The sequence below is a fragment of the Micropterus salmoides genome, unplaced genomic scaffold (genome assembly GCF_014851395.1).
Source record: "Micropterus salmoides isolate LMB-PRFRI ecotype aquatic unplaced genomic scaffold, ASM1485139v1 Ms_hic_scaffold_21, whole genome shotgun sequence".
Taxonomy (NCBI): Eukaryota; Metazoa; Chordata; class Actinopteri; order Centrarchiformes; family Centrarchidae; genus Micropterus; species Micropterus salmoides.
In genome coordinates, this window is record NW_024041262.1 from 25121685 (window position 1) to 25129873 (window position 8189).

Consider the following 8189-nt stretch of genomic DNA (forward strand, 5'->3'; position numbering starts at 1 on the left):
TATCAAGGACAAGTGTTGGGAGTAAAGCGTTACAGTAGTAACACCATTACAGTAATGTATTGCTTTTTGCTGTAACCGAGTAATATAACGCATTACTAAAAAAATCTGTAATATTAAACCCTTTAGTATCTCAGTAACACTTCATTTCAATTATTAAGTGGTGTCTTTTTTTTTAAATTTTGAAATAATTCAACACAGATTTCCGCAGTGTCACGTTATTTCCTGTTCAATGGTTGAGATTGTAGGCAGTGTGCAAACTACAGTTAAGAAGACAGTTGCTCCCCTGATGGATCATGGGTAAATGGATTTCTATACTTTAACAAATTACTTTCATGATTAGAGAGGCTGCTGTCAATTCATACTGACCGATCCTGTTGGAGTGTCGTGAGACTCAAATAATCAGTGACGTTATGCTGCTGTACCTCCCATGTGTAAATGTCCACAGCGTCGTTCTTAATGGGGAAGCAATTCATTCCCAACAATTCATCCTGTTTCAGCCTCCCCACACTAATAATCAGAGGGTTAATTTTTAGACAGAGACGCACCCAATCCGCAGATATAACTCTGGGAATCACTAAAACCTACCTATGCAGCCCATGTTACTATCATGGAAATGCCCCGTATTTGTATAGCGCCTTTCTGGTCTTTTCGACCACTCAAAGCGTTTTTACTTACACACATACACACTGAGCCTAAGAGCTCAAACAGAAACTAACATTCACACACATTCATACACTGGTGGAACAGCTGCCAGGGCAATTCGGGGTTAACTACACTCAAATGACAGTCACTAGTAATCTATAATGTATTACATTTTTGAAATTACTTATTACTGTCCACAAGTAATAATATATACAGAATAGTAGTAAGACAGGTAAAACACATAACAATAAGTAACAAACAACATATCAACAAACATAGGCAAAACTTAAGGAGAAATGAAAAAGACTGAGAAAATACAATCTGCAAACAAGCAACAAATCTCAGTAGTCTAATGTGCACATATCTGATTATCAATTAGCCACGTCATAAGCTGACCAGTAAAAGAACAAAGTATTTGCTTGTCTTATCAGGATTGGCAGTAGATTCCATTGTTTAGATGCTGTTACAGAGAACGCTGACTGACTAAAAGCGCTTCTTCGAGTGGGAATGATACAATCCCCTCTTGTGATACCTCTGGGGTAGGGATGGCGCAAGCAATGGATAGTGGACCTGGGTTCAATCCCCCACTGTGACCCATCCACGATTGTGTCCCTGAGCAAGACACTTAATCCTTCGTTGCTCCAGAGGCCTGCGACCTCTGACATGTATAGCAATTGTAAGTTGCTTGGGATAAAAGCGTCAGCTAGATGAGTAAATGTAAATGACAAATCTCTTCAGTGGAGGTGGGGCAGTGCTGTGCAAAATCTTATAAACTAGACAAAGGTTACTATAATTGATTAAGTTTTCCCAACTCAGAAGCCTATGGATATTTAAGGTTTGACAGGGGTGAAAACTATTAGGTTTCGAATCAAAAACTTCGATTGTATGTTTATAGAGACTTTCAAGTGGCTTCATTGTGGATTTGTTAGCCTGTGCCCAGCTTGTCAAACAATATGCGGAATAATCATGGCATTCATATATATCATAGCAGTCATGAATTATCTAAAATATTCCAAATAAAGTTATTATTTTGGTAATTTACACAATTAGTTTCTGTGCAACAGCTGCAGTTTTGGTGGAATAGTTAAATAAAGTAAATTAATAAATGATGAAACAATAACTAGCAAAATTCACAATCATGAACTCTGAAGTTTGGCATTTCTGAAAATAATTAAACAGATTATTATGAGGGGATGCAAAATATTGCGAGGTGTACCAAAACATCAAAAAAAAAATTCTTGCCGTGACCCTTCAGGGCTCCTGAAAAAGGGACAAAAGATTAAGAATTAAACTGTTCCAGGAACTGTTTACGCATCAGTTTGCACCACCAGCTGACAGCTGCAGTTACCACAGTGTATCACACACACCTTTATGGTAACTTTCGCACTATGAATCCCTCGTTGTGCAGAACATCCTGTGTAATCTTACACACGTCACACCCCTAATCTGTCCCCACCACTTTTCAACACAAAGTGACGCCCTTGGTTATGCTAGCTAAAAAATGGCTTGTTTTGCAATTTTATGTATCTTATAACGTCTGTCATATTTGACGTTGATGGGTTGAGCCTTACCTAATCATCCATGCGGAAAGTAGTGAAGCTGAGGGGGCTGCAGTACTTCTTAAAATCAGGCATAATAATAAACATTATTAATGTAAGTTATAAGTTATTTATATAAGTTATAATGAATTACTGGGATTTATATGAGTAGTGTGTTTGTATTTGTGCAGTACTTTAATCACTCAATTTTTTTTTTTAAGTTCCAATCTTAGACTAAATGTAAAACATCAGATACTTGTGTTAATTAGTGAGATTTAGTTAATGATTTTTTTTTTTTTTTTTTTTTTACTTTGGAAAGAGCCGGGCTAGTTTGCATTCTTTACATTCTTTATTCTAAACTTGGCTATCCACATCCTAACTCTAAAGAAGCTAATTCTGACAAATTCTATGATGATACTATTTTGAAACACTGATAATGCAATACTAGGTGTAAGATTTTATTTGGAAATAAAATAATTCATAATTAAAACCCACTCTTACACAAAATTCAGTATGTAAACACTATCTTGAATATGAAGAAATGTTGAATGAGCCAATGCGTCAAGTTACATCAGTATAAATAAAATACAAATTATTATTGTCTATTGTCAGAAATATAATTACATTTATTTGATACAGGAATCTGTTTAAGTATTGTAAGAAATGCCAAACTCACAGCTTATGATCGTGAATTTTGAAAGTAAGTGTATCTTCATTTATTGAGCTTTAACTGTTCCACCACAGCACATTCTTTTTCACATCCTCTTTCTGGCATTCTGCCAGCACGACTCCTTTGTCGAACGTGACTTTCGTTTTGTGTGTACACTGTTGTTGTGGCAAGAGGTGCAAACAGTTTTGAAACATGAACCCAGTTTCCTTTTTCTCTTTAGGGCTTGAGAAAATACACCTATTCTAACACTTCTAAAGCACACACATAACATAAAGTGAAATGTTATCATTTTGGACTAACTGTTTGTGTTGGACACCTCATGCAAAAAGCTGCAATGTTTGCAATGGGCATTTACCCTGTGAATAATCAAATTACACCTTTTTGGAGCATTGGAGAATACTTAGAAACCAGACGACTACAGCTACTACTACTACTACTACTACGACTACTTCTCTTTCTCCTTCCTTCTTCTCCTCTTCCTTCCTCCTCCTAATCAGTGGGGTCCGGTCATTTGTATATATTCAACATAGTGATGAAATGCACTCTGTAGAGCAGTTTGTCCATTTGGACGGTGAACATGGTGACGTCCGTATGAGAGGACCCGTGGTGTATGTAGACAGAAATGACTCATTCTACGGTTCATTATGTAAGGTCTTTGTAAGGTCTTTATACCACTGTTGCATTTCTGTCAGTAAATCCTCCTGAACATTACACACTGAACCTTTAAATCTTTGAGTTCTTAATTGTGAGAATTTTTTTGTACAGGCTACATGGTTCTCACCACTTAAGAAACTGATCTATAAAAATAAAGAAATTCAGTGTCCTGCCGTCGGCTCTCTCTTCTAGCAGAAGCCAGGGAAGAAAGCGTTGTTTACAGATTAGAAGCTGTCAGGATCATTGCAGTTCATTGCACATGTAAATGCTTTCCTGTGTTTTTTTTTGTTTTTTTTTTCTTTGGGATGTATACTTTGCATATTTTGAGTGTTGTAGAATAGCGTGGTAAGAATGCCACAGCTAAAGTGGTGCAAGCTAACTTTGCTCATAGAACCTGCTGTACATGTGTTTTTCAGTTACGTTCAACACTTTGTCTTAATTTGAGGTTCCCTTATCGTCTTAATTATTTGGTAAGGCCCCTGTCATGTTAAAAGCTATTGGGGTAAGTTGTGATAAAGCCGGGCTAGGCAATTTATTTCAGAAGTGTGTTTGTAAAATTTGTTGAAATTCTCTTTACATCCCGACAGCACTCAAGAAATCAAATGCTCTGCCTGAAAATCCGGTATCTGTTGCCTGTCGCAGGACTGTAATAAGAACTGCCAATTATTTCATTCCCTACCTGCGTGCACTCTGCCCATGCACTCACTGCGCATGAAAATGTGTTTTGGCCTGAGGCCTGAAGGGAGGGGGGTTGGATTCTTCCAAAATCTAGAGGTCTCTGTCTATTTTCTCCAACATTGCCTACCCCAGCTTTAAGTGTGGTTGTGTAATGTCTCTCGCTGTGCTATTGAAGATTTTACTGATTTGTTAGTAATGTGCTAAGCACACATAATCTGACTACAAGCCTATAGTCAAGCCTGTGGTCTATCACATAAAAAAAAATGGTTGTCACGTCTGGAGGCGGGTCAGTAGAAGAGAGTATCTAACAAACTGTCACAGCCAGGCAAGTTTACAGTAGTATCCTTTCTGTTTGCATGACAGGAGAGTTTAACCCCCCAGATATATACACATACGCAGAGGGAGGGCTGTCTGTATCGTGTAAAGATCTAACAAACTAAAAAAATGGATAGTTATTAGATGAGGAGCCCACAATCAAAATGAAGTTACTGTTTAAGGCAGGACACACTTTTCATGGGGTGGTCAATTTTCTTCTCTGAAAGAAAACTTCCAAAACACACATTTGGATCGTGTTTGTTTTACTACCCTCTGTCTGTTTGCATCTGTAGATTTCTTCTAAATGAACAAAACAAGCTAATCTGCATATTTAAACAACATTTCAAGTCAATGACAAGTCATTAACTGGGGAAGTTCTGTGGTGATATGATTTTGTTTTATCCTTGACACTGCAGTGCCTTGTCAAATGTATGCAAATAATTACACCTAATTTGAATATCAATGTGGCGAATTTTACTGTATTCACTTGAACAGTACAGTAGCCTGTATGGCCTTAGCTAAACTTTAGCTTAGATAGTAGCCTTACTCATTAGTCATGCCTGTTAGCAAGTCAACAGTTAACTATTTTTGTGTTTTGGCTAATTAGCGAAAGAGAGCGCATCGGAACTTGATAAAGCTTTATCGGCCGGCCTGATATTTAGATTTTTTTATTCGAATAACTTTATTGCTTGACAGGGGAAGCGGTGTGCAAACAGGAATATATCCCTTGGGGGTTTCTCTTGAGGAAGAAAAAGAGCAAGTGCTCATGCCCCTTTTGATGTCTGTGTGCACGTGCTTGGAAATTTCCTTCTTCGCAGTTTCATAAGAACACAGAGGAAAATCAAATATGCTGAGCTCTCACTGTGACAATATGAACCTCTCAGGATGCAACGCCCGTGAACACCGCCGATTCATACTCCCTCTAGAGGCAGACCTTGATTCGCTCAGCGCTGGCACCAACACGGAGTCCTCCCAGATAACGAAAGTGCAGAAGTACTGAAAAGTTTGGTGTGTCAGAGACGGGAGCAGTTGACAAAAGAGAGGAGAGCGGAGTGGAGGAAAAACGTTGGAGCAACTCGCTCAGTAGAGTTGAACAAGTACAACAGTGAGGCCATCAAATCCCTTCTGCATTCACATACTACAATAGAGCAAGGTTCCCGTACATCACCCCCTTTTCCATCTGCACCTCAGCAACACAACCACCAAACAACAAGCCAACCAAAATACCAAAACCATTGCAATCAAACCGGTCCAGATCCCAATAAGTCAGGCAAGGTGTTTTGTTTTTGAGGAACGGAGCAACTTTTGTTATTTGATGCGGAACCTTTTTGCTAATGAGGCCAATTGATTGATTAACTGCTTTTTTTTAAAACTGAATTGAACTTAATTTTCATTTGATCATGAAGCCGGCGTGACCACTATCACATGAACGGGTCCAATCGCATCAGTAGATCCAGGTCTCCTTGTCTCCTGTATGAAACGCATATCCAAGTGCTGTCTCACTCCCTCTTCCTCTCATTGCAATTTTCATGTAGTGATTCAGTGTTCTTGTAATTGTCAACATCGAACAAAGTGTTAGGAACACAAATGTTATGACTTCCTTCTCAGAACACCTCAGCAAATAAATGGACTCAGGGTCAAAGGCAAACCTCATTCTACAAGAAAAGTCTAAATAACAATTGAAGCTAACAGTTCCCGCTGCTCCCAGTCATGTTGGAGCCCCAAACAGGAAGTGAATCTGTTTGTTTCACAACTAAATGATTTAAAGGAACTTCCCAGTGTAGACAAAGGAGTATGCAATGCTTGTAGAAAGCCCCAAAAAGAGGTGAAAATTAATGTATTTCCTGCTGATAACTCAGTGTATTAAAGTGAATGTTTTAACTTAAATGTTGTGTAAATTCTGTATTGAAGTGAGGAGAGACTGACTCATTACATCACTACCCAGCACTTTCAAATAAAGGGCTTGTGTCACAGGGAAAGGCTTATAAATTTGTTACAGTAACCCATGCTTCATTATTGTGATTTTCTGAGGGAACGATGTATAACTGCATCCTGTATATTTTTGTGCTTTGCACATTTACTTTTGTGTTGGTACCATGGTGCTGGAGGCATGTCAGAGGAGGAGTCAGAAGAGTATCTGATGGGGTTAACATCACTGATCAGACTGGCAGCTCCAGTTGGAAGTCAAGAGGACTCGCACACAAGCGATCTATACTTCACCAGGTGAGGACAAACTTGGCTGACAGAGAGATAGAGTAGAGATAGAAATAGAATAGATAGATATCTATAAATAGGGAGAGGGGAGAGAGAGAGAGAGAGAGAGAGATTACTGATAGTAAACTATCACTGTCAGAATAGTGTCTTTGGGGAGATATGTATTTCCATGCACAGTAAACTGTCACGGTTTCAGCTTCTTGTCTTTGCAGTTTGTCTGAAGGAAGAGACTTCCTGTGTCATAAACTCTCAACACTCATACTGCAGAGGACTTTAAGTAGTGAGGACTGTGTGGCCACTAACTCAACAGGTTGGAGAAATGGCCTCAGATACCATAAAGGTTGCTGCTCTGGGTCGACCATTCACCCTAGGAATGCTCTATGATGCTCGGAAAGATCAACTGATTCCAGGTAAGACTTCATTTAGACTATTTTGCAAGATATCTGCCTGCCACAGCTCTGCTTACAGGAGCCTTGAAATCATTTTATTAGGCAGTTAAACTATTTTAACCACACTTATTTAACATTCAGACACATTATAAAAATAATTGATGCTTTGTAATTCTAGATAGATAGATAGGTGGTAAATTGAATCAAGTCATTATTGTTGCAGAATTTCAGCCCCTAATTGTCTCTGTGGAGCCATTTAAAACACCCCTATGAGAGTTGTACTGTCAAACCCTATTGTGAATGGATTGGTTCTAAATTAGTATTAGGTGTGAGTGGTTGTTCGTCTATTAGTATTATTAGTAGTATAGTAGTATTTTGGTTTGGAAACAAACAGGGAGTTGGATTTGAGGAGAATCCGCACATATAGTTCTTGGATTATTCCGTTTTAAACACAAAACATGAAAACAAAGGACCGGCGTTTTGTTTTATCTATGACTGGTATTGTAACCCTACTGGTTTTAAAAACTGGTTGCTGTACGCGTGCGCCTGTTTGCAACAGCGGTGGTCTACCCCATCCCCTGACTGGTCACACTCACCAACATCAATACATTATATTAGGCATCGCCATTGCCCAAGTGTATTTGCTGCACGTTTCTCAAGTGGAAGACGTAAAGCTACACAGATCGGACATATTCAGTGTCAATCAATAGTTTTCCGTTTTGGTTTTAAAACAGAAAAACAAACACTTGATTATTTGGCATTTCCAATTTGGTTTTGAAATGGTTTGAGGAGCGGAAAACATGTTTTTGGTGTAATTTACATTTCGTGTGCAGTCTTGCCTCTCTCCTCTCCTCTGCTGTCTGGCTTACAGGCACACACAGGACGTCTTATTGTGTTATTACACAGTTACAATCATGTTACCATACCCTCTGAATACTATAATCCTTTTATTAATTAATCAAGCAATTAAAATATTACATGTTTAATGAACTGCTGGCAGGATAAGGAGGAGCAACATACCGAAATCTAAATGTTTATCATTAGCTCTGTGTGACTTTATATTAACAAAATTATTTTCCTGCTTTATCA